Source organism: Thamnophis elegans, chromosome 1, assembly GCF_009769535.1.
Source record: "Thamnophis elegans isolate rThaEle1 chromosome 1, rThaEle1.pri, whole genome shotgun sequence".
In the NCBI taxonomy this organism is placed as follows: Eukaryota; Metazoa; Chordata; class Lepidosauria; order Squamata; family Colubridae; genus Thamnophis; species Thamnophis elegans.
Window position 1 is genome coordinate 36,137,933 of NC_045541.1, and position 25,182 is coordinate 36,163,114.

Below are 25,182 nucleotides of genomic sequence, written 5' to 3' on the forward strand. Positions count from 1 at the left end.
CAACAGAAATTTTTGGCTCATTTGTGGTTGTAAGTCGAGGACTATCTGTATTGACTCCTGGTAACTTTTTGGATTAGTCCCTGCAAATTTTCTTGACAAGATTGTGGAAGTGATTTGACCTTGCCTTCTTCCTAGGACAGAGAATGTAAGTGATTGGCCAATGCCCAACTGGCTTGGGGTCTAAGGAGAGACTAGAGCCCTCAGTCTCCCACTTTCTTACCTGGTGCCTTAACCATCACACCAAACTGGCTCTTAATGCAAATTAGCCCATTCATATAAGAACCCAACATGACCTCATGTGCCATCTCAAGACCAAAGTGAATCATTTCTTATATTATGCTTAACACCTTTATAAGGTGCTTTAAATATAGAAGGCTGACCGAGGTTATAAAATATTTAAAGCTAACCCTTAGAAATACATTCACCACGCACACCAGAAAGGTCAACTCAAACTTAAAGGGAAGAAAGCCTTGAACAATGTGCCTTTGTATGTAAGCTTGGACGACAACTGAACCAAAAATTAAATCAGATGTCTTGGTTTCTGAAGCAATTACACTTCATAATATGATGCAATAAAGGACTGAATGAGGTTATTGAAAAATATGTCCCTGAGTTCAGGGTGACTTATTATTGAATGATAGTGGTGTTATCTTCTAATGTGTGTTTAGGAATTGCAAAGAGAATATTGTTTAAAAGATATAAAAGCATTGTGAGGTGCTATGCGGACTTCAGAAACTATAGGACTGTTTTCAACTATCTTCTATCAAAAAATATCATTTCCTACATTACAGTACAGAATTCTTGTAACTCACAACTTCCATCAACCTTCCCCTACTTGCATACAGGTACTCCTTGACTTACAACAATTCATTTAGTGACCATTTGAAGTTACAACGGCACTGAAAAAAGGTGACTTCTGACCGTTTTTTACTTTCAATCGTGCAGAATCCCCATGGTCACATGATCAAAATTCAAATACTTGGCAACTGATTCATATTTATGACAGTTGCAGTGTCCTGGGGTCATATGTTCACCTTCTGTGACTTTCTGATAAGCAAAGTCCATGGGGAAGCCAGATTCACTTAACAACCGTGTTACTAATTTAACAACTGCAGTGATTCACTTAACAAATGTGGCAAGAAAGATAAAATGAGGCAAAATTTACTTAACCACTGCCTCACCTAGCAACAGAAATGTTGGGCTCAATTGTGGTCATAAGTTGGAGGACTACTCAGTTGGAATTAAAGCAATCATAATTCAAAATGGGGCCCCAATAGCAATTTTAAGTCCTTTTTTATCCCTGTCCTGAGCAAACTGAAACCCTGGACTGTTAGACTTCAAAGTCAAAAACATTTGCACTCCAACAGATTTTGCTCTCAAATGGAAAATAACTATTCGCGAGGAGCAAAGTTCTCTTTGCTAATATATTCTCTCCTAGAATATTCATGAACTGTACAGACATTCCTGGAGATATGACAAGGATCACAAATTATGTTTGTAAGAATGTCCCCAACTCTCCAGCTAACAGAAAATAATCTCCAACACAGGATCTTAGGTGCATTCTCGAGAGACTTAATTAAGATGGTATCCTAAAGAAATTATATAGTATACCATTATCATTACCAGCTTTATTTTACTAAAATACACTCATTGTTGCCACAGCCATTTCTTCTTCCTAGACCAGAAGCAGTCTCAACTATACGTATTATATAAATCTAGACAATGTGTTTGATCTTAATGCCTTTCTGCTCTATAAGCATTCATTTAAAAACAAAACAAAAACAATGTAGCCTAACTTAACATTTTTTTAATAAGTCAAAAAAGTGAGACCCTGAATATGCAGCTAAGTACATGATCCTGCTTTTCCAGAGGGAGGAGGGAAGCAATTTCATGGATGTTCTCTCCTGTGAGACCACCACACGACATAGAGTCCATTTAGTTAATGGCAGCCTGTAGTCAAAATATTGAAATGCCTCCTTTTATATAGCATTATGGCCAATAGGTAAATACGTCATCTTAAATTGTGCCATTTCTGAACACTGATTTACAAAAAACCTGATATTCTCAAGAGCTCATTTAAGCAATGTCAATTGCCTAGCAGACTTCAAAATTAATTGATTCTGTATTTTAAATTCTTTAGAGTAGCGAGCATCCTCATAGATTTGAATAATTACAGGCATTTTGCTCCTTTTATATAGGACTGAGAGAAAAACCCAGAGACAGAAACACACCCTGTTGTATACCTATTTCCTCATAAAGGGGATATAAGATTGCAGCTTGATTTTTCCATATTTATTCAGAAGTCCCCATGAAGTTTATAGGCACACTTACTTGTAAAGAAGATTCACTATTATTAGCTTTGAGCAAACATACATAGAGATCCCAAGAATACCTAAGCATGATGTTCTACTAAAATTTGGATGTGTTTGCTAGATGGATTGACACACTATATCCAATTCACGGATGCACTGCATGTCTTTCATACACAATATTGATTTGATTCCAAAATCTTTGCAATAAAATGTACACAGCCCTGTTTCTACAATTATAATTCACTTTGGGGTTAAGATTTTGCATGCTTTATAAACAGCTGTCCTTAGGAGACAATGGACCTTAGCTGCATTATCCCATAGAAACTGGGAAGTAGAGGATGGGGAGAGGGGGGAGGACTGGATGCAAAGATTTTAAGAGATCACAGGGCAACCAAAATAGTAAATGTCAAAATCCCCCAAAATGTAGCTCAAATAGGTTGGCAAGAAAATGAAAATTCTGGACAGGAATCGATATTGTAATAATGTTTGCTTACTATGGAGGGAAAGGAGTTAAGATGTGTTCAAGGACACCAGTCACTATTCCCCAGCTGACTTCTGACATTTAAAAAAACCAAAAACCAGAATAGTGGCTGGACCATACAGAAAATCCTGAGCAGTCCCCGCAACTCTAAGGATTCCTCCCTATCCAGTATTTTCTTCCTCATCTTTAAAGAGGAACCATGATGCCAAGGAGAGCCATGTGAGACAAATTCCTCCGCAGTAGCAATCTCCCAGCGAAAAAAGAAAGAAAGGGAACATTAAGTGCTTAAGCCTCTCTTGATCCTTTCATCCACCCACCCGGTCCTGAGTCCATGATCCGCAGCCAAGCCAGCAGACAATCGGCACCAGCTGTGGCTAAGCTTTGCCCCCAAGCCACAACCACCAGAGAGATGAAATTAAAAGGAGGGGCTCTTCCCGGTCACCTTTCCAAGAGGCGGCAGCGCCGTGATTGCCCGCTCGCGTCTTTTAGCCGAGGAGAGACCGAGAGGGGTGGAAAAAAAGCACGGAGTCCCGTGCGAAATCTTGCTGCGTACTTCGTTGGGTCTGGAAAAGAGACCAGCCTTGCTATATAGAGCTCCCTCGGCCTTAAAGGAAGCAAAGGCTCCAAGCTTCAGTCAAGCCACCCTCCGTTTAAGCCTAGAAGGGGCCGTTTCGTACCAGCAAGCAGATTCATTTCATTTAAAAGAAAAGAAAAATGAAGTGAAAGCGTCCGCTTCTTCTTCCTCCCGCCTTACAAAGCAGCTGCTCCAACCCTGCCTCCGAGATAAAATAGAATAGAATAGAATTCTTTATTGGCCAAGTGTGATTGGACATACAAGGAATTTGTCTTTGGTACATATGCTCTCATCTCGGGGTGCATAAAAAGACAAGATAAATTCGTTAAGAATCGTAAGGCACAACACTTAATGATAGTCAAAGGGTGCAAGTAAGCAATCAGAAAACAATCAATATCAATATAAATCGTAGCTGCTCATCAACCGATTCACACACAAACACACTAACCACGACTGAAGCCTCCCAACACCCGGGGCTCAAAAAACACACACACACACACACACACCCAAAAAAAAAGCCGAGCAGAAAGTTACCGCTGCTCCGCTGGCCTTGCGCGCCACTGCAAACCAGCCTGGCTAGCCCGAGTGATGCCGCGCAAACGCTTCTCGCAACTGGGGATCGCGCGCTGCCGCCGGCAGACGTGAGGCGGACGCGCTGGCCAAAGTTACGGGATTGTCTCCCCCTTTCTCACGCCTGCCCTGCCGACACCCCTCGCCAGAGCCCACCTCCGACACGTAGACGGACCCTGCGCGGGCAGTCCTACTTCTCCCCTTGTTCACCATCAAACCCCCCCCCCCTTTGCCTTGAAGATGCGCCGGCAATCGGTAGCGCTCGCCTCCCCGCCGCTCTCCCTCCCTTCTCCCCCACCCCACCCCCGCCCCCCTTTTGCGGCTTACCTGCCCAAGAGTCAGCTCGCCGCGCTGCCGCTCTGGAGGTAAAGCCCGTCTCTCCTCTCCCACTGGATCCCCCCGATTTAAAAAGGACACGCCTGGCGGGAGGAAATTTCCAGCGCGGCCAGAGGAGGCTCCTTCATCTCGGCTCGCTTTCTGCTCCGGGGCCGTCTTCGTTTTCCTCCTTTCTCCGGGATGAAACGAGAGCACCGTCCACACCTCGGCGGCCACTGCCGCTACCGCTCCTGCCGGGGCTGTTACTAATAATATCAAGCCACGGCACAGACGCGAGGCAGCTCGCCTAAGCCACGCCCCTTTCTCTCCCGGCTCCGCCTTTAAAAATCGCCCAGGGGATTGGCTGGAGCTGGGCTGGAAGCCTTTACGTAATCGACCCCCCTCCCCTTCTCTCTCTCCCTCTCTCCGCCCAGGGAAGTGAGGCAGCAAATGGGTTGCGCGCGGCGGGTTACGCTCTGCTTTCTGCGCCCTCCTCCGCCAGAAAAGGAGGCCGGCCCTCGCCTTCTCCTTCGGGCTGCTGGGATCGTTTACGTAACCGGCCCGCCCTTCTAGCTCTTTTGGGCAATTTTGGTGTGCCTAAACCATCGAGTTTCCAGTGGGGGTGGGGGCTGAAGCAAAGGGGTGGGGGGGGGGGTCCTTTGGTCCCTTTCGCGTACAACTTCCGTCGATGTAACGCTGCCTTGCTTATTTGCTTTAAAATGGAATCTGCTTCTCTAATGACTCGGAGATCTATAGTTTTGCCGCGGGAAGCATGGATCTAGGAAGGCGTGTATAGTACACGCTGCGATGGTATATCCAAGGCCATTTCCCCCTTTGGTTTCACGGTAGGAATCTCATTCTGCCCTGCTCGTGGGGGGATGACCTGGCTTTTGCTTTCCCTCCCTTCCCCTTGGATTGTAACGCAGGACGAGCGGCTTTAAAAAAAAAAGAATTGAAAACTGAAGGTTTGCTTCTGAACGCAACACAACCCAAGCTCTCTGTTCCTCGGCAGTTAATCCCAAAGGCTTTTAGTAAAACTTAATTACACGTGTATAGCAACTTTCCACTGGCCTCTTCGGGCTCATGGTCTCCGGGGATCCTGCAACTACATTTCCAATCAACCCAAACAACATAGCCCATTGCTAAGGACAATGAATTTTGTCCTGAGGACAGGAGGATGGAGATCTGTGTTTTACAAGTAGAGGTAAAGACGCTTACGGTTTTGTGGATGCACCCATAGCGTCAATCATAAAGAGGTGCTCTGAGTGTTTCAGTTCCGCAAACTTGTACAACAGTCTATCGTGGTTGTCTCTTGCTCTGGCTCTTGTTCCTTTTTTCGCCTGCCGCGAAAAGGTTTTGACCTGCTGTGAACCTAATTTATGTGATATCCTTGATAGTTCAGCGAACCTGTAAATACCACCTTGGCAAGTCCCAGAGTGGGATGGGAATGGAGATTTTGCAGTATCCTTCCCCTGGAGTGGGGAGGGAATGGAGATTTTGCAATATCCTTCCCCCAGTAGTGGGGTGGGAATGGAGATTTTGCAGTATCCTTCCCCTGGAGTGGGGAGGAAATGGAGATTTTGCAATATCCTTCCCCTGGAGTGGGTGGGAATGTGGATTTTGCAGTATCCTTCCCCTGCCATGCCCATCAAGCCACGCCCACAGAATTGCGTGGGTGGGTGGGGGTTACATAAATTCACAGAGATAACCCAGCCAGTGATCAATGCCCTAATCCTAACCCATTGGATGGAGAAGAAAAAAGACATGTGAAATAAGCAGATGTAATCGATTGGTAAGCAGAACTTGATGGCAGGCAAAAAAAAAAAAAAGGAACAAGAGCTTCCCCTGTAACCCTAATTAGCTTTTTGAGGCCAGCCATGATGAGCAAGTGCTTCTGGGTCCCTTAAATAAGAAGCCCCTTCACACATGGTGACTGTAACCATGCAGTTTGGCTGGCAATGCTATAGAAATTGTTTGCCGCTGCCTTCCAAAGGTTTGGGGCCCTCCATTAAGTCTACCACCCTGACATCTGGTGCTTTCTCAAGGATTTAATCAAGACTGACCCAGCCTACCTGCCAAAGAGAGACAGCATTGGCCAATGCTGCCACCTGCTGAGATCACTCATTTTAGTTAATTAAAATTAATGAGTGTTTTCTTTACAAAGCTGGGAAGAAATAGCAAGCTGGGACAACACTAATATTAAACAAGTCAGGATCAGGTTGTACAACCAGAGGCATTTCTCACTTTCCCAACAAACGAAAAATTATTTAAATTATACATAAAAAGTAATCAAGATGTAGAGACTACCATCACTGGTGTTGGATAAGGAATAAAAATGGGGGGGGGGGGATTGGGGATAGTTCTAATGCCCTATCTGTCCTGTTCTTTTTTGTGGAAGTCATCCTCATTAAGAGTTTAGATTTTTATATATATATAAGTTTTGGTCATAGCAATAGCATTTTGACACCTCACAAGCCATATTGGTGGCTGCAGCAATAAGGGCAGGTTCTGCACTATTACAGGAATATTAGCTGTCTTCTCTTAAGCATCATGGCAAAAAGAGTGATGGGTATTAATCTGATTCTGCCCTGAATTAATTCATCAAGTGATAGATTAGAAACTGTGCAAACATTAACCGTAGTCCCCACTAAATACTACGTAAAGATTTTGAAAAATAGACTAATAGTTTGATAGATACTATACTTTTCTGATTTACTCTTAAATGGTTTTTTCACCATTTTTTCCCAAAATGGCAGCCTTCCTAAAGTGGTTTTCAGTGTAGGATAAAGCTATTCAGTACCAATAACAGGGTCCTGTAACTGTACATCCATTTTAAGCACATTTAAGAAGTTTAAAAATTAAATAAATATTATTCATATTAACCCAAATAGATCCCATGGAGTGCAATAAACCTTAGTCCCTAGTAAGTAACCATTCAATTAGAGTTACTGACTTACTGTTCCATTCAAGTGGAGTACTTAGAATGCAGGAGGAACACCCCAAGTTTAATTGCAGTTAAGCTGCCAGCCAATACGCTAATGCCTTCCCTTTTCCATGAGGTAGAGGAAAAACCAGATAACACTGCAAAAAAGGCCAAGCTTGTTGAGAAAAAAATATTGCAATGGTTAATTTCCTCCATTTATTTAAACAGATTGACCTTGTATGGATTGTAGGTCATTTTTTCCTACCAAACAAAATACAGATGTTTGCTTTGCACATCCATAAACATCTGAAGTGCTAGACAGAGGTGACACATCCAACAAAAGATAATATCATTTGTTACCTTTGGGATGTAGTCACTTGGATTGGTTCCTAGGGTTTCAGTATTATGATTCCGGATTAAGTATTACCATATAAGTGCCAGTTGCTAAATGATCATCAAACATAGGTAGATCCAAAATTCATTATCTAGTTCATATTTAGCAAAATATGCCCTAGCTCACGATCATATTGAGACATATCTGTGGGTCTATTTGAATGCAAACATTCAGATCAGTATATAAGACTTGGTGTTTGAATGTGCCCACAGATATATCACGAAAATCATTTTTATTTTTCAACAATAAGGCATTGTAACTACATAAAATAAAATAATGATAGAGTTAGAAATTATTTTAAGTTCTAGTCCTGCCTTAGTCATAAAAGCCAACTGAGGTATTTTGGGCCAGTCACTCTTTCTAGGAAAAAGGTCAGGCAAACCACTTCTAAAAATGTAGTCATGGACTTGTTTACAGTTGCCAGGAATCAAAATTCATTGAAAAAGAGAAGGAAGGAAGAGAAAGAAAGAAAGAAAAATAGATGATAGATAGATAGATAGATAGACAGACAGACAGACAGACAGACAGACAGACAGACAGACAGACAGATAGATAGATAGATAGATAGATAGATAGATTCATTCATTCATTCATTCTGGGGATAATATTCATGTAGTGTTCTTAGGATGTGGTGTTCTGAACTATAGAATGATTGGCCCAAAGTCAACCAGCAATTTTTGTGGTTTAGTGGCACCCTGGATATGAATCACTCCATTTGGAGTCCCAACACAAAAGACAAATGTTTCCAATTCAGATTATAAACTCTGATCACATTCCTTTTTTTTAATCCTACAAAGATAAAAGTATACATTAGAAGGTTGAAGTAACCTTGTATTGCAATATTTTAATGAAATGTATTCCTCCAATGTCCCTTGCACAAATCTTATACTTTTTTTTTTTAAAGCAAGACCAGACACCCAGTCTATCGTTTTAACGCTGCTGTGGCTGTGCAAATGATAAACTACATACTTTGGGCAGTAATCCAGTCCTTCCAAGACTACAGTCTTTTTTTTCCAAGGCGCTCAGAGAATACTATCTCGTTTGTGTGATTTATCGCACAATATCTTAGCTATTTTCTTAGACTCTTCAGTGCTGCATATCTCACCTTTATGGTCTCTGAAGTATAAATCCAGGATATAAATGTTGAGGGATGGGAGAAGGAAAAAGAAGAAGAAACGAATATAATGTACAATGAGGTTAAAAAATGAGTTTAAGTTCTGGCCTGCTTTCTTGGGTTCTTTCACCTTTTTATTTTAGAATCTCTTTCCATCACCCAAATCCTTGGGTACCTCACAATCTGTTGGTTTTGCTAAATGTTTCAGTATCAGAGAAGAAGATAAAGGTAATGCAGCCCCAAATTGTTTCAAGTAGAAGGTTTAAAAGTACAGCCAGAAATCAATATTTGTCTCCCATGTCTATAGAGATTCTTAATCACCCAGGTCATGGTTGTCCCAGAGGTGCTTTTCCAAAAGGCACCTGGGTTTTCTTGTTTTTTTTTCCCTTTAAAATGTTTCGCTTCTCATCCAAGAAGCTTCTTCAGTTCAGAACTTAGAATTGCCTTAGATTCTGTGCAGGACACAGTGGCAGAGATAATGGTATGCTTCTTCTGAATTGAAGACAGAGGAAGCCCATCATCTGTCATTTAATCTTCACAAGTAACTAACAGGAGCTAAGAGTCAAACCCAATTACAACCTTCAAAGAGAAAGAAAATACATATGTAGACCTGAAGTGAAAAACTCCAATAATCAATCAGAATGCATACTATTTTCATCTTGACAGTTATTGGACACCAGATGTGTACCTAATCTCTTCCATAACACATGATTTTCTCATGTGGCTTGATCAGAATGATCCCTCCCTCCCAGAGGTGGGTTGCTGCCAGTTTGGCCCAAATCAGGCGAACCAGTAATGGCAGGAGGCTCCACCCACCTTCCCGAACGAAGCGTCGCGTAAGCGCACCCGAACCGGTAGTAAAAAAATTAGCAACCCACCTCTGCTCCCTCCCTCCTCAATTGAAGGTCGTAAAGTATCAAATAGACACAAGGATTTTAGTAGTTTAGCTCTTGACAGCATCAAATACATTTGCTTATTGCTTATACATGCCCTGTGGAACTCCCTACTAATCTCTTTAATGGCGAAAAACACAGTGTGTTAGAGAGAATTCCTGCTAATGAGAGACTAAAGCAATCTCTGCAATTCTACGAATCTCTGGTTCATTTTATCAAAAAGACATTCTTTTTAAGTCATGTCTTGTTAGTGTGAAATTCTGGGAGTTAAAGTTTACACATCTTAATATTCCCAAGTTTGGAAAACATTGGTTTTGTGTATTCAGGGTATTCAAGATGGTTTCTGCTCAAAATCGAATATTATATATATTATATAGTCCTAATTCAAATTATTCAAATATGTGGCCCTTAAATAATGCCAGGCATACTAAGAAGATATTTATGTTATCATATATTCTATTTAGACAACTTGATAGTGCCCTTTAGATATTTCATATTGTCACCTCCTTGAGTCCAAACCCATGGCCACAGTGATCGGATGGACAGAGAAGAGATTTCTTCACTCTGCCCCACACTCTCTCTTCCTTTAAACAGGCAACAGTATTTTCTTTTTAATAAAAACAATAAAAGAACCTACCAGTTTTTTAATATTTTATCTTTTTTTCAGAGAGGTTGGGAAGGTTTACTGGATCAAGAAGGTTTGCAAGTTTGAACTCTGAGAACACAACAATAGTGAGTGAAGTGTTCAAAACACAAACTCTTTGAGGTTCTTCCACTCTTAGGTTGGAACAACAAAACGATGTATGTACAAGACATGTTTGTTAATGATGATTTTTAAAATGATCATCTGCTACTGGTTATTCCATAATATATCCCTACAATAAATGGCATTACCCTCCCTCCCCCCAGAAGTCTGTTTTGCTAAAAGTGCTGTACTATCTTTGCATCAGCTGTCAAAAGGACTGTTCTGTAAAATATCTAAATCTTAAATTACGGGATCAAGCAGAGCCGGAGGCTCTGTAGGAACTGCAGCAGGTAGCTTAAAGCTCACAGGTGCCCTGAAGCTTTGAAAGATGTCCCAGTGCAGCAGTAGAGATGGGGGGGAGGAAGAGCGAGAAAATGAGGGCAGTGAAGGTGCAGGGAAGAATGTGAGGCAGGGGAAAGGGTAGGGCTTGAGGAAAGCGGGCCCCCTCCCTCCCCCTATTGTGCAGTTGTCCCCTCTGTAGCCCCTGCAGGGAGCATACACGAGCTACATTTAGGGAGTTGTCTTGCGCAGCCAATTGTCCCACATGGGATAGCAACCAGGGAGATTTGTCTCCCAGTAAATCGTCGGGTGTGAGGCAGTAGGGGAGGAGGGCTAGAGGATGCAGGGCGGGGGAGGGCCAACAGTGAAGAGACACCCCAGACAGTTAACCTGTAGTGGTGCGGCCAGGTCTAGGTGTCTGGCAGTGAGACGGAGTCATGGGGCCTGTGGTGGATCGGCTGGGGCAGAGCGCCGCAATGAAGTTGCCATGCCAATGTGGCCATGGCCAATTGTCCTAGACCTGCCAATATGCCAGACCAAACTACTCATTTTCCCCACTATTCTAGCCATCATTTTATTTGCCTTTTCATGTGCTCTGACTTGCTAATTTATTTCCTTCACTAACTCCCCAAAACAATGAATTAATGCCTATAGAGTTTATTCCATAGCAATATCTGTCAAACGTTTCTGATAGACTACTATCCTCCTCCTCACTGTCAGTGATACTTTATTAATAATGAATAAAGGCTAGATTCATAAGGTTTCCAGTAGACCTGGAACAAGAAGAATACTCAAGAATTAGAAAAGCCAAAGGAAACTATAATGTACTAAAAACTGGTCAAATATAAAAAACTGAGACAATAATAAATGATCTGCACAAAAGATAGGATTCAAGGGAACAAAAGCATAATGTAGTAAAAGCTAAGCATGGGTTAAAGTTCTAGAAATAAATATAGGAGGAAAAGAACTATGGGAGTTTTCCCTCATAGCAAAGATGTGTTACTTTGAGTGATTTGATATCAGTGGAATATAGAAAGTCTTTTGGAACTCAATTATTGAAAAGGAAGGCACAAGAATACTGCAGTCTAAATGAACTCTTGAAAACGTATGTAGATTTGCACAGCATATCGCACAAAGCCAACCAATAATAATATAGGATAGATTTAAATAAATTCAATCATTGTAGTTTGTAAATTAGGGGTTATGGCTTCACAATCTCCATATACCCAACCATTTATGATTCAACAAGGTTTTTTTAAAAAAAAAAAATCACAGCTTAAAACTGTTTTAACTGAGCCAAAGAACTCAATCCTTGCAAAGACTGTTTAGGAGTCTTAGGATCCTCTACTACCAATGTGTCCAACAAGTGAGAGCAGATAATTTTATAAAGTCAAAAAAATGTGGAGCCAGAAACATTAAAGTTAGGAAATATATATTTTATAAGAAAATGTTCTTGAAGCTGATGTTTATGTGAAAAAGAAATAAAGGCAATCTTTATTTAGGAAACAACATGATGTTAGGAAAACCTGTGTTGAAAGCTTCAGTTATGTAAATCTGTATACAGTTAAACCTTAATAGTATACACTCCTCCATTATGGAGAAAGACTAGGTCAGATAAACAGTTGAACAACAAACATCAGAGTCAGAAGAGAAAAGGGAACTCGTTTGAGAAAGGAAGTGATAAAAGCTTTCAGAATATCCAGATAACCAATAGGAGGCATGTTTCCTAGCGATATGCAAAGTGAATCTTTTAGACAAGGAATGGATATACAATACAATACAATACAATACAATACAATACAATACAATACAATACAATACAATAGCAGGGTTGGAAGGGACCTTGGAGATCTTCTAATCCAACCTCCTGCCTAGGCAGGAAACCCTATATCGTTCCAGACAAATGGCTATCCAACATCTTCTAAAAGACTTCCAGTGTTGGGGTATTCACAACTTCTGGAGGCAAGTTGTTCCACTGATTAATTGTTCTAACTGTCAGGAAATTTCTCCTCTGTTCTAAGTTGCTTCTCTCTTTGATTAGTTTCCACCCATTGCTTCTTGTTCTATCCTCAGGTGCCTTGGTTTGACTTCTTTGTGGCAGAGGAAGATATTGGAACACTATCATGTCTCTAGTCCTTCTTTTCATTAAACTGTCCATGTCCAGTTCCTGCAACCGTTCTTCATATGTTTTAGTCTCCAGTCCCCTAATCATCTTTGTTGCTCTTCTCTGCACTCTTTCTATAGTATATAAACGTGGAATCCTGCTAGCTATCTCTATGTCTATTGGTCCTAGTAGGTCAGTAAGTGCATAGGTGCAGAATGCTGATATCTGCATTGTTGAATTCTGCATTCTAATTCTAACCACAGGATAATATATAAAAAGGGACAGGGTGGCTCAATGGCTAAGACGCTGAGCTTGTCGATCAGAAAGGTCGGCAGTTCGGAGGTTTAAATCCCCAGTGCCATGTAACAGAGTGAGCTCCCGTTACTTGTCCCAGATTCTGCCAACCTAGCAGTTCGAAAGCACGTAAAAATGCAATTAGAAAAATAGAAACCACCTTTGGTGGAAAGGTAACAGTATTCTGTGTGCCTTCAGCATTTAGTCATGCCAGCCACATGACCACAGAGACGTCTTCAGACAACGCTGGCTCTTCGACTTTGAAACAGAGATGAGCACCGTCCCCTAGAGTTGGGAACAACTAGCACATATGTCCGAGGGGAACCTTTACATTTAATATATACTATCCTGTCAATAACTAGAAATTATTTGTTACATAATACTTACTCTGCTTTAATTTCTCCCATGGTATTTGGGATTCAGAGCACTGAGTACAATGTGGGTCTTATCAATTACATTTTTGAGCCATATTTTTACTTATGAAAATACAGTGCTTATCACTGACTCCTATAAGAGAGGAAGCATTCGACTTTCATCATATACACATGGATTCAAAGAAAAGATTCTCTTTATCTGTTGTGTGTGCACTATTATTATTTTTTCTTTTGAAAAAGTATGTATTTATGAGATACGCTTTTATGTTTAAAACAGGCTGTCTGGTATTGAAAAGAAGCCACCTTCAAGTAATAACAGGAAGCTAATTTACTTATTACCATATTTCTCTATGTTCAATCAAAATTTCATCTCTAGAGTAAAAGATTTATCGCCTATTTCTTCCCAATATGCATTTTCATTTATATAACTGACAGGTTCAGCAGCTGGAAGAGTATCTGAATTTCCTTCCAATCAAAGCACCCATCTCTGTGACATTTATTACAAGTTTATTACTCCCATACTCATCTCGGCAAAATTCTTGCCGTGTTTGTGGGAGTGTCAAAAACATAGTTTTTCATTACCTATGGCTCTCATTAATGTATTCCTCACTTCTGAGTTAGAACAGTTTTTCAAAGACAAACCAGAAGCATAAAATATACAGACCAATTAAGGGGAGGAGAAACTAATTTAGCAGAATGGAAGAGAAGTTTTGTTTCCTGATTAAGTTCCCTCCCAAACTGATTTTCTTCAAACTCTTGTAAAATTATTCTTTTTAAAAAAAAATAATTATAATCACTCCTGTTCTATAAAAACGGTGATTTATTTGAATTCTGAAATGACAAGCAGAAAAAATAAGATTAAAAAGCTAAGAAAGCAACAAGACAGTCTTTGATCCAGGGAGTTATACATGCAATATGCTGGTTTGATCTAGAACAGTGATCGCTAACCTTTTTCTAAAGGTGTTCCAAAATTGTGTTTGTGCGCGTTATTGTGCATGCATGAACACTCACCTGTGCCTGTGCGCACGACCCTCTCATCTGCGTATGCACACCCCGTGCATGCGTGCATGACCCCCACATGCCCCCATGTGGGGGTCATGCACACATGTGCGGGGTGTGCATACGCAGGTGGATGAGTTTTCATCCTCCCCAGGCTCCAGAGGCTTTCCTGAAACCTGTCCTGAAAACGCCCCCCTGGCCCTCCGGAAGACCGAAAATCAGCTTGTCAGTCCGCGCATGCGCACCAGAGCTGAGGGTTACAGTGCAAGTAAATATGGCTCCATGTGCCACCTGTGGCAAGCGTGCCATAGGTTCGCCATCACGGATCTAGAAAATCAGTCCAAGAATGGTCCAAAAGAGTTCATGAAGATGGAGAACTAGGCAAAGAGATTGGTTATTTGCAGCTACCTGAGAAATGTTGCTTGCAGTGTAAAATAACAAAGGAGAGTTCTTGGTTCTGCAATGACTGGACTAGGCATAGGGCTCATAGTCTGCTCTTTTCACTCTCTCCTCATCACAAATTTTGAGGGAGGCTCAGCTAAATTATCTAAGGCAGCTTGTACCTTCCTTGCACCACTGCCTGTTTTCAACTTTGTCTAGTTCGTTATTCTATCTTTGAATAACAAGATGAAAAGTATAGGGCAGTGGTGAAATTCAATTTTTTTTACTACTTCTGTGGGCATGGCTTGGTGGGCATGATGTGGCTTGGGCGTGGCTTGATGGACGTGGCAGGGGAAGGATACTACAAAATCTCCATTCCCACCCCACTCTGGGGAGAGCCAGAGGTGGCAATTGCCGGTTCTATGAACTACTCTAAATTTCCACTACCATTTCTCCAGAACCTGCTGGATTTCACCCCTGGTATAGGGGCTAACTTATAAGCTTACTATACAGATGTTTTGCTTTGCCGTATCTACTTTATTTTTACTGTAGTCACTTGACAAGTATGGAGACAATGCAAAATAGCTGATAGTTGCAGCCTGTTAAGTTTAAAAGTTACAGGTCCAATACATTTCTCTGACAGTTAGTTTACTGAATGCAATAATATACAGATTGTCCACGTACATAGCCAAAACTTGAATGGAAAGTTAAAATTTATGCTGGCCAAAAAACCCCACTCTGGAACAGATCCATTAAGAACATGGGCATATATGGGGTTGTGTGGTTTCCTACCCCACCTCCATGGCATTCACTTTATACTGGGAAATGCTACAAACAGAAATACCTGGTTATAAGCTTACCCATTTTTTAGTTCACTTTGAACCATTCTAATGTTGTGTATTTAGAATAAGATGCAATGCATGGAAAGGTTTAGTGTTAACTCCTTTACAATGCCATTTAATACCTGCATTGTTCATTGCTGTTAATATAGTCCTGATTTGGATGGTTTATGCTCTGATCCCTTCTTCTGCATCCATCTTCAGGTTCTGCTTCCATTATATGTGCTTCCATTTCCTTTTCCATTTCTGATAAAAAGTCCAATATCATTTAGGAAATTCAATCTTCCTGACCTAAAGTTACATCCATAGCTAGTTATATCCATTCAGATAACATTTATGCATTCTTACTTTACATTCTCAAATAGAGAAACAAATCGGGCTTATTTGGGTGAGGCCATTTGCCACCCTAAACCATTATGATCAGCACTGCCAAACTGATACCCAGTGCTAATGCACAATTTGAAAAATATCATGGTGTTGTTTTTTTAACAACAATGTGAATTGTGTTCCTCCTTTGTTTTCATGAAAGTATTTCAGGGAACACTATGGCAGACAATGAGTAATGTTTTCATATCCAACTTTATTATTATGTGCAATGTGACTTTTCTAAATAAAACTATAAACTCTGACAGCTGGGAAATATTTCAAAGGAGATAAAGTTCAACTCTCCAGCCAACGCGCAAAATTCATTAATAAAATTATAGACTTAGGGAGAACTTCAAAGAAAAATAATGTTGCTCAGTTTTGATAGTGCTGGGTAATTAATACATACATGACATTTATAACTTATGGGTTATAGGTTATGTTCAATTTTTAGCAGGCATGTTATCGGTGAGCTTATAATGATTAGAGTATTATCTTCCCTGTCAGCTATAAAGCTCACCAGGTGACCATGGCCAACTCAAAAGCTCTTAGCTCAGGAGCGTCAAACTCAATTTCATTCAGGGCCACATCAGGATTGTCTTTGTCCTTGGGAGGCCGGGGTGGGTGTGGCCAACTCAACGTCACTTGTGTTAGGGGTACCTGTGGCAGCCCAAGCACTCTACCAGCGAAAATGGGCTCCCGAGCTCCATTTTTGACTGTGACAGCCTCCTGAAACCCTCTGCCAGCAAAAACAGGGCTTGGGACCGCTGCCTGAGGCCCTCCTGAGCTCTGTTTTTGCAGGCAGACCATGGGCTGGTCCGCTGTTTCCAGAGCAGCCCCGCGGGCCAGATCTAAACACCCCGTGTGCTGGACCCGGACCCCGGGCTTTGAGTTTTACACCCCTGTTTTAGCTTGGCACTTTTCAGCCACATTGGACTTTGAGTTCCATAATCTCAATGGTTGTGCAAACCGAGAATTATGAGAGGTGATTTCCAACATTTTTGAAGTGCACCAGCTTGAGAAAGATTATCTTATTGAAGCTATTTCAAACACTCATTTAAATAAAATGAGAGATGGAACTATGACTGCCAGTTTTGGAGTAAGGGCAAGATAAAAACAGCATCTTCATAATATTTAAATCTGCAGCTCTATACAATGCTACTTTTCAAAAGCCTTAGGAAGTCATCGCTATCATTTCAATCTATTCAAAACCTGGATACTTATTCTGATGTGATAAGGGCAACAGTTTTTGAAAGGCATTCTGTAGAAATCTAGAACCAAAATAACCACCAGCAGCAGCGGAAGCATATTGAAAATAAATTAATTCTGAACCTGGGCTATAAAAATGATGGATGGGAATTACTGGAGAGATTAGACTAAGATTTATATTCATTCTGGCCTTGGAAATGTATCACTTGAGAGCACATGAATAGAAGTGGAGATATGAATGGCAAGCTAAGATAATTATGAAAATAAAAAAATGAAAAAACATAGCACAATGACTATAGGAATAGCGCATTCTGCCCATTTCACCAGGATAGGTTATCACCAGATCACAGTAAGTGAATTGGAAGGTCACTATTACAAACCAGTCGTGGAGGAAACTTCATGAATGAAATTTATCAGAGGAAAGAGGAAACCATGTCCTTTTAAGTTCAAACCTCATCCCCAAATGCTAAACATATACCTGATAGGCACTAATCAGTAAGGGAATTCAGAGCTGCAGTTCTAGCCAAGAGCCAAGGTGGCGCAGTGGTTAAATGCAGCACTGCAGGCTACTGCTAGATCAGCAGGTCAGCGGTTCAAATCTCACCGGCTCAGGGTTGACTCAGCCTTCCATCCTTCCGAGGTGGGTAAAATGAGGACCCAGATTGTTGGGGGCAATATGCTGACTCTCTGTAAACCGCTTAGAGAGGCCTGAAAGGCCTATGAAGCGGTATATAAGTCTACTGCTATTGCTATTGCTATTGCTACTGACAGAGGCTTCAAATGAGATGGGAGAGAAGAGAATCTAAGCATTGCAGAAAAGAAATGAAAATAAATTTTATCCATATACCCAAGAAAGAAAAATATTTAAAGGGAAAAAAGAATGTTTGTGTACAAAGTAAATGAAAATTTAAATTATTAAATGTGTGAAGTCTGCTGTTAAAGAAAAATATACTATTCTAACACTGAAACACTGAAAGGAGACACAATGGCTCAGGGGCTAAGACACTGAGCTTGTTGATCAGAGAGGTTGGCAGTTTGAATCCCTAGTGCCGTGTAATGGAGTGAGCTCCCATTACTTGTCCCAACTTCTGCCTAGCAGTTCGAAAGCATGTAAAAATGCAAGTAGAAAAAACCACTTTTGGTGGGAAGGTAACAGCGTTCCATGTGCCTTTGGCATTTAGTCATGGCAGCCACATGACCACGGAGATGTCTTTGGACAGCGCTGGCTCTTCGGCTTTGAAACAGAGATGAGCACCGCCCCCTAGAGTCGGGCACAACTAGCACATATGTGCAAGGGGAACCTTTACCTTTAACATTGAAATATTGCCTGGACTTCCTTGGAACAAACCCAACCAAACTAAGATGAGTAGGCCTGCAAAGGATTATGTTGCTACTCTACTTGTTTTGCAGACATCATCCAGGCAGAATGAGAATATTATAAGAGAAAAAGAGGGTGCCATATAGCAAATTTATGCCCAAAAGAAATTGAAAATATAACGGCAGAGTCTTCTAACTAAGAAACATTTGCTGTTGTTATAGGAAAAAATAACAATTATGGCATGTCAGTTTTTTTTTTTAAAAAAATAGTTCTTTCTGCTGTGTGATTACACAGGTTATAGCAAATTATACATAGTCAGACAATAAGTTACAGCATCAGAAAATGTGACTTCAGTAAACTTCACTACGGTAAGTACACTGTCCTCCCAAAGCAGTTGTTTAAGTTTGCATGTTCATGGGCTTCTCCATATACTGAATGTCTGGCTACAGTATTGAAGATTGTCATACATATGTCATATCTGGATAAAAATGACTGAGCTCAGATTAACAGAGTTGGAAGGGATCTTGTAGGTCATCTAGTCCAACTTCCCACCCAAATAGAAGACCCTACACCATTTCTGACAAATGGCAATCCAATCTCTTCTTGATGAAGAGCGATGAAGCTCCCACAACTTCCAAAGGCAAGCTGTTCCATTGGTTGATTGTTCTCACTGTCAGAAAATTTCTCATTTCTAGGTTGAATCTCTCCTTGGTCAGTTTTCATCCATTATTCCTTGTCTGGCCTTCAGGTGCTTTGGAAAAGAGCTTGACCCCCTCATCTCTGTGACAGCCCCTCAAATATTGGAATACTGCTACCATGTCTCCCCTGGTCCTTCTTTTGACTAGACTAGCCATGCCCAGCTCAAATGCTTTCCACAATGACCAATGGCATTCTTGTTATTGAGCATTCAGCAGAGAACTTCAAAATCCTTATTTTAAAAATAAATAAATAAAACTTGCTGGTGAGCATCGTCTCCACCATCTCAGGAATCTGGAAGCTTAACAATAATGCTTCCACAGAAGTGAAATGGAATACTATGGCAAAGATTTAGATGTTATATTAGGAAAATACAAAACTATGCCAATGTGAGGCTTCCCCAGCTGGATCTGGGCCAGAAAAAGCAAGGGAAATTAGAGGGAGTTGAGAATAAGTTGGAAGTAAGAATTCTTAGAATTACAACCAGGAATATCTATAGGCAGAATGGAAAAGGAAATTCTTTACCATGCTTCTAGAAATCAGAAGAATTTGAACTACTGATACATAAAATGCAAGCTTGGTGCCCAAATTAGTGCAATAACTGTTCTGTAGATATCTGCCAGATGCTTAAAAAAAATTAACAACAGGCACTCCCTAGATTAAGAATATCCAATTTAGAGATAACTCGTATTTACAAACCTATTACTTAAAATGGCAGACAACTGAATGGCAACGTGCAAATAAACTGGAAATAATAACACGTTCAAGAAGAGATGAAACACCAATAGGACATTGGGAATGTGTTGGATTACAGCCAATCAACAACTGAAACAATTTTAAAAGATAAAGTGAAAAAAATAGAGCCCTGCCCCATGAAAGCTACAATCATTACTAAGCAACGCAATGGTTTAATCATTGAAATGGAAAGGTTATTGATAATTTGATTAGGCCACCAAAATCAGAGTAATATGCCTAGTAGCCTTATTTTATTCAAGAAAAGGCTTGAAGCCTTTCCAATTATTTAAAAGCTGCACGTGCAGCAAGTGAAGTAATTGTGTTGAAGAATTTGTTGTGAGTAAGGGTTGGTTCAATTGCTTCAAAGTGAGGGCAAATTTACATAACATTAAAGTGCAAGGTGAAACAGCAAGTGCTGATGAAAGTGCTGTGCATGATGATTTCCCTGACATGTTTAAAATAATTATTGAGGAGGGAGGTTATTTGCCCTACCAGATATTTCACGTAGAGAAGACTGGCTTATTTTGAGCAAAAACGCCCAGCAAGACTTATATTTTGAAAGAGGGAAAAAGTGCAGCAGGGAATAAAGCAGAAGAGGATAGGCCAGTGTTGGCGAACTTTTTCAGCACTGAATGCTGGAAACCGGAAGAGTAGCCGCCCAGTGCACATGTGCGCACTGGAAAGATCTTCCGATTTCTGGCATGCGCTTGTGCACTGGCTAGCTTGTCTTCATGCGCACATGCATGACAGAAACTGGAAGACCAGGTGGTCGGTGTGCATGCGCATGCCGGAAACCGGAAGATCCTCTTCCCAGTGCGCACATATGCACCAGGCAGCTGCTCTCACGCACATGAAGAACAGCTGGCTGGTGGACCGGAACCCTGAAGAGCAATGGGTGAAGGCTTGCATGCCCAGAGAGAGGGCTCAGTGTGCCTCTTCTGGTTCGCCATCATGGGGACAGGCTAACAGTTGCTTGGGGTAACATATGTTTATTACTCCCTAAATCCAAGGACACTTTGTCATAATACCAGTAAGGCATCCCTTCTGATTATTTGGAAGGCAAATCCAAAGGCTTGGGTTACGACTGCCATTTTTTCAAGATCTGTTGTTAAACCATTTTGTCAAACCTGCTACTGAATGTTATTGCTTGGCAAATTCCTTTCAAGAATCTCCTTCTGTTTGACACCGCACCTGGACAGGCACTTTAGGTGACTGTCACTCAACATGAAAGGTGGTATTTTGCAGACACACACGTACACACAATGCAACACCACATTGCTACTTCAGCCAATTTATCAGGGAGCCACAGCCTCCTGTAAGGCCCATTATTTACAGCAAACATTTTCACAACATTCAAAACTACCCAAGATAATGTGATGAACTTAAGAAAGTTCTGAGGAATTATAATATCTATGATGACATCAGAAATATTACTGATTCTTGAAGGAGGAGCCACATCACGATGTCACAATGTGTGGTCTCTATACTCCGAGACCGCCGTTGACACTTTTGCCACTGAATGGTCCATTGAGACCTAAACCGTCCCATAGAGATGGTGATCAGGAAGACAAAGCCTTGCTGGTCTCAGGGACATCACAAAGTCCCTGATCGACCCAAGGGAAGTGCTTCAAGCCAACGGTAAACAGGCAGCCCCCAGGCTAATGAAATCGAGATGCTCCGGAAGGAAGGAAGTGAAAAGAGAAAGTGAGTCCATCTGGTGAGGTATTTTTTCTATTTTGTTAAAGACTGTCCAAAGAAATGTTTCTTTAAAGCCAAATTAGATCCTTAAGCAAAAGAACTGAGCAGCGAAAATAACACTAATTGGAATGCTGTGGAAAGTTTTTTTTTCTTTGTAACTATTCTTTGTGGATTGAAGTGCTCACAACGTTTTTCATTTCTCCTCTTAAAGTGAACGGATTGATTTTTTTTTCTTCTGCTTTTTGTTGCTTTATTTTTTGACTTCTGAATTAAAACTTTCCTTCTTATTTTAACAATTCTTCCTATTACTTGTTATTAAATCTCACTAAAAGAAATCTAAAGAACTTTGTTTCTTATAAGCCAGAGATAAATAATAGAAGGTGAAAAATTAACACACTGCCACTTGGAGGTCAGAGGCTGGGGTTTTTGAAACAATGTATCTCTTTCTTTCCTTATCTGACTTCACTAACTTTGTAGCTGAAGGTTTGCAACTTGTTTACAGAAACTGATAAAGAGCCAAGAGCACAAATTGTTTTCACAGGTGCCTCTGAGAACTATTTTGGCAGGGGAAAGAAAGGGGGGGAACAGAACCCTTCTCTTTTGAAGAACATAAAAGAACTTGTGTTCAAGTCAACCTAAAATAAAAAAAAATAAAAGAGGCCTGGAGGGCTAGAGTGGCAGTGGCTATTAGTTTTTTTTTCCTTTTTTCTTTCTTCTTTTTTGGAAACATGGATCAATATTCAGATGTGGAAACCTTAAAATTCCAAAATATCTTGGCTGGAATTCAAAATCTATTGGAAGGATATAGGAGAATTGAGAAGAAGTTGGGAAGACTAGTCTTCCTCACAGCAAAAGATGATGGGGTTAGAGACCCAAAAATTAAATGGGAGAATGAAGATAAAGATAAGACAATAGATGAATTTATTAATGGAGCAAATGTGGGTGAAAGTGGAAAGAAGCGAATATGGAAAAGGGAATTTGACGAATTGGAGCTCTACCCCAGATTCCAGGACACAGAAGAAAAAAAATACTAATGATGATAGACATAAGAAGAGAAATTTTTTCAGAAGCAAGATTGACAACCAAAGACAAGTTAATTTTAGTAGCAACAAGATTATCTGAGAGACCCTTCAAGCAACAAAGTGCGGAGAGAAGTCTATAAAAACCTTATAAAGGACATAAAAAGAAGACTGACTCCACAATTGGCAAGAGAGATAAGACTGTTTTGTTACTGGAAAGATACAGATTGACAATGAAAGTTGATAATAAAAAATTAGTTGATTTTGGTGATTAATAAGTAGGAATTTTGTAACTCTTAGATTGTTTTAGGTTGTTATCAAATGTTTATTCACTAACAATTAATTAACCATAATAATAATGAAATGATAATGGATACAGCTTAATGATATATACATGTATGGTAATCTAGTAAAAGAAATTTGGATATAAATTGCAAATTGTGACTTGGGAAAAAGACCTATAAAATTTTATTAACAAATTTTTATTTAGATCTTGTTATAAAGGTGTAAGGTTTTTTTTTGGGGGGGGGGGTCTGATGAGAGGAGATGGAACATAAATAGTAAATGATTTTTAGCCAATTATAATAATAACAAGGAAATGTTAATGGTCATTGTTTAACAATATATACATGCAATGGTATTAGCAAAAGTAACTTGGATATAAATTCTAAACAGTGAGTTGGGAAAAAAGGGGGGGGAAAGGTTTAGAAACTTTATTAATTTACTTTTACTTAAAAGATGCTATAAAGGTGTAATGTTATTGGAGGATTTTTTGAAATAGCTAATGAATGCCATTATGTGGTTGTTTCTTTAAGTATGAATGATTTGAGGTAAAAGCATGTTCAAATAATTGTAGTCAAATGAGAATTGTGGTACATTAATAGTAAGATATACAAAGATTTTTGATTTAAAGTGTATAATCTAATATGAACTATAAGTAATGACTGTGGAAGAAATGCACGAAAGTTATCTGTAACCAATCGACACGCTTTCTACAAGATGTAATGAAGGATGATTCTTTTTTTGTGTTTTTGTTCAATTTAAAATAAAAGAAAAATTTCAAAAAAATATTTCTGATTCTTGGATTGCAGTAAAACAGTCAAATGTGAAAGGAGTGTAGTATAAATTGTGCTCCCCAGTCACACATGCTTTTCAGGAGTGTACTGCTCACAACATTGCTGAAGCCAGCAACTGCAGTTAGACATAAGTGGAAAGGATGTTGTACAGTTATTTAGCTACTGTGCTAAAGAACTGATCAATGAAGGCCTTACAGAAGTAGACTAGCAGATGATAGTATTTGAGGAACAAGACTGAGACCTACAAACTCCAGAACCAAAAAAGATTTTGACAAAAGAGTTAGCTGAAGCCTTTCATCCCGTTGAAACAGGGATGGCAAAGTTAGAGGATCAAGATCATAATAGGTTCACTCAGTTTTTCCATACAGTTACAAAGAGCCTCAGCTGCTACAAGGTTATTTATGATGAGAAAAAGCTATGTGGAAACCTGCCTTGATGCCTACTTCAAGAAATTGATCCCAGTAATAAACATCTCCCCCCAGCAGCCGAATCAAGCCCTAACTCTCAAGCACAAGGTCCATTTTTTTCCAACAACCAGACCCATCATCTTCAACACTATGTTCAGTTAACCTTTAAAGATGAACTTTTTTTACCTTTTTTCCTCTACATAAAGTATTTTAAGAACTGTTTATTTTTTTATTACTATATTCTTATGGTTGGTCACTTAGTCAGCCAGATGTTTAGCCTGGATTTGGCATTTTCATCCAGTTATAGATTTCACCACTGGTTCAAGCTGTTTCAAATAAATCTGCTTATTGCAATTGACTGGTAGTGGTTTTGTCCAAAGCGATGGAATTCAAGTAGTTTTTTGGGAGTGCTCCCAATGAGTCTATCATTGCTTTCTTTTGCCATAGTCATTCTACTTCTATTTGCAGGTCTTTATATTTTATGATATTCTGCAGCTCTGTCACTTCCATTTGCCATCTCCAACTATTGCAATGCCCCCTCATTTTCGTCTTTCTTATTGACAGTTGTTAAGTCTGGGGTATTATGTTGCAGTGGCTTATCTATTTGACTTCCAAAATCCCAGAGTGTTTTTGCTTCTTCATTTTCTATTGCTTTCTCTAATCTTGGTCTCATCAGTTATTTCTTGAGGCAAATGGTATTTCTTGCAGATATTGCAATGTACCATTGTTGCTATCTTGTCGTGTCTCTGTAATCATATGGTCTTCTTGCAGCAGCTAATAACTAAGTGGTGCATTTTTTCTTCAGCTTCTTTGTTGCCAATTGCTGTTGTGTTAATTCTGGCTTTGAATGTATTTACTGTATTATTATGTTTAAGATATAGTGTATTTGGGAGTGCTTCTTTAAGTGTGCTATATGCATAGAAAGATAAAATAAATACTAGAAGGAAAAAAATTGGGTCATCAACCTGTTCCGACTTACATACAAATTCAACTTAAAAAACAGAGGTAGGAAGAAATCTCATTCTTAAACTGGGGTTAACCATTTAAATTCAAGAGATCATATGAAGGAG

General features: G+C 40.0%; 1 protein-coding gene across 2 annotated transcripts in view; it reads right to left on the minus strand.

The window, feature by feature from the left end:
• Positions 1-4,583, minus strand: part of GALNT13 (polypeptide N-acetylgalactosaminyltransferase 13) — a 230,149-nt gene extending 225,566 nt beyond the window's left edge. For both annotated transcript variants that reach the window (XM_032217135.1, XM_032217127.1), the window contains exon 1: positions 4,265-4,583. The gene's annotated coding sequence lies outside the window, so the exon portion shown is untranslated. The remainder of the gene's footprint in view (positions 1-4,264) is intronic.
• Positions 4,584-25,182: the final 20,599 nt, after the last annotated feature.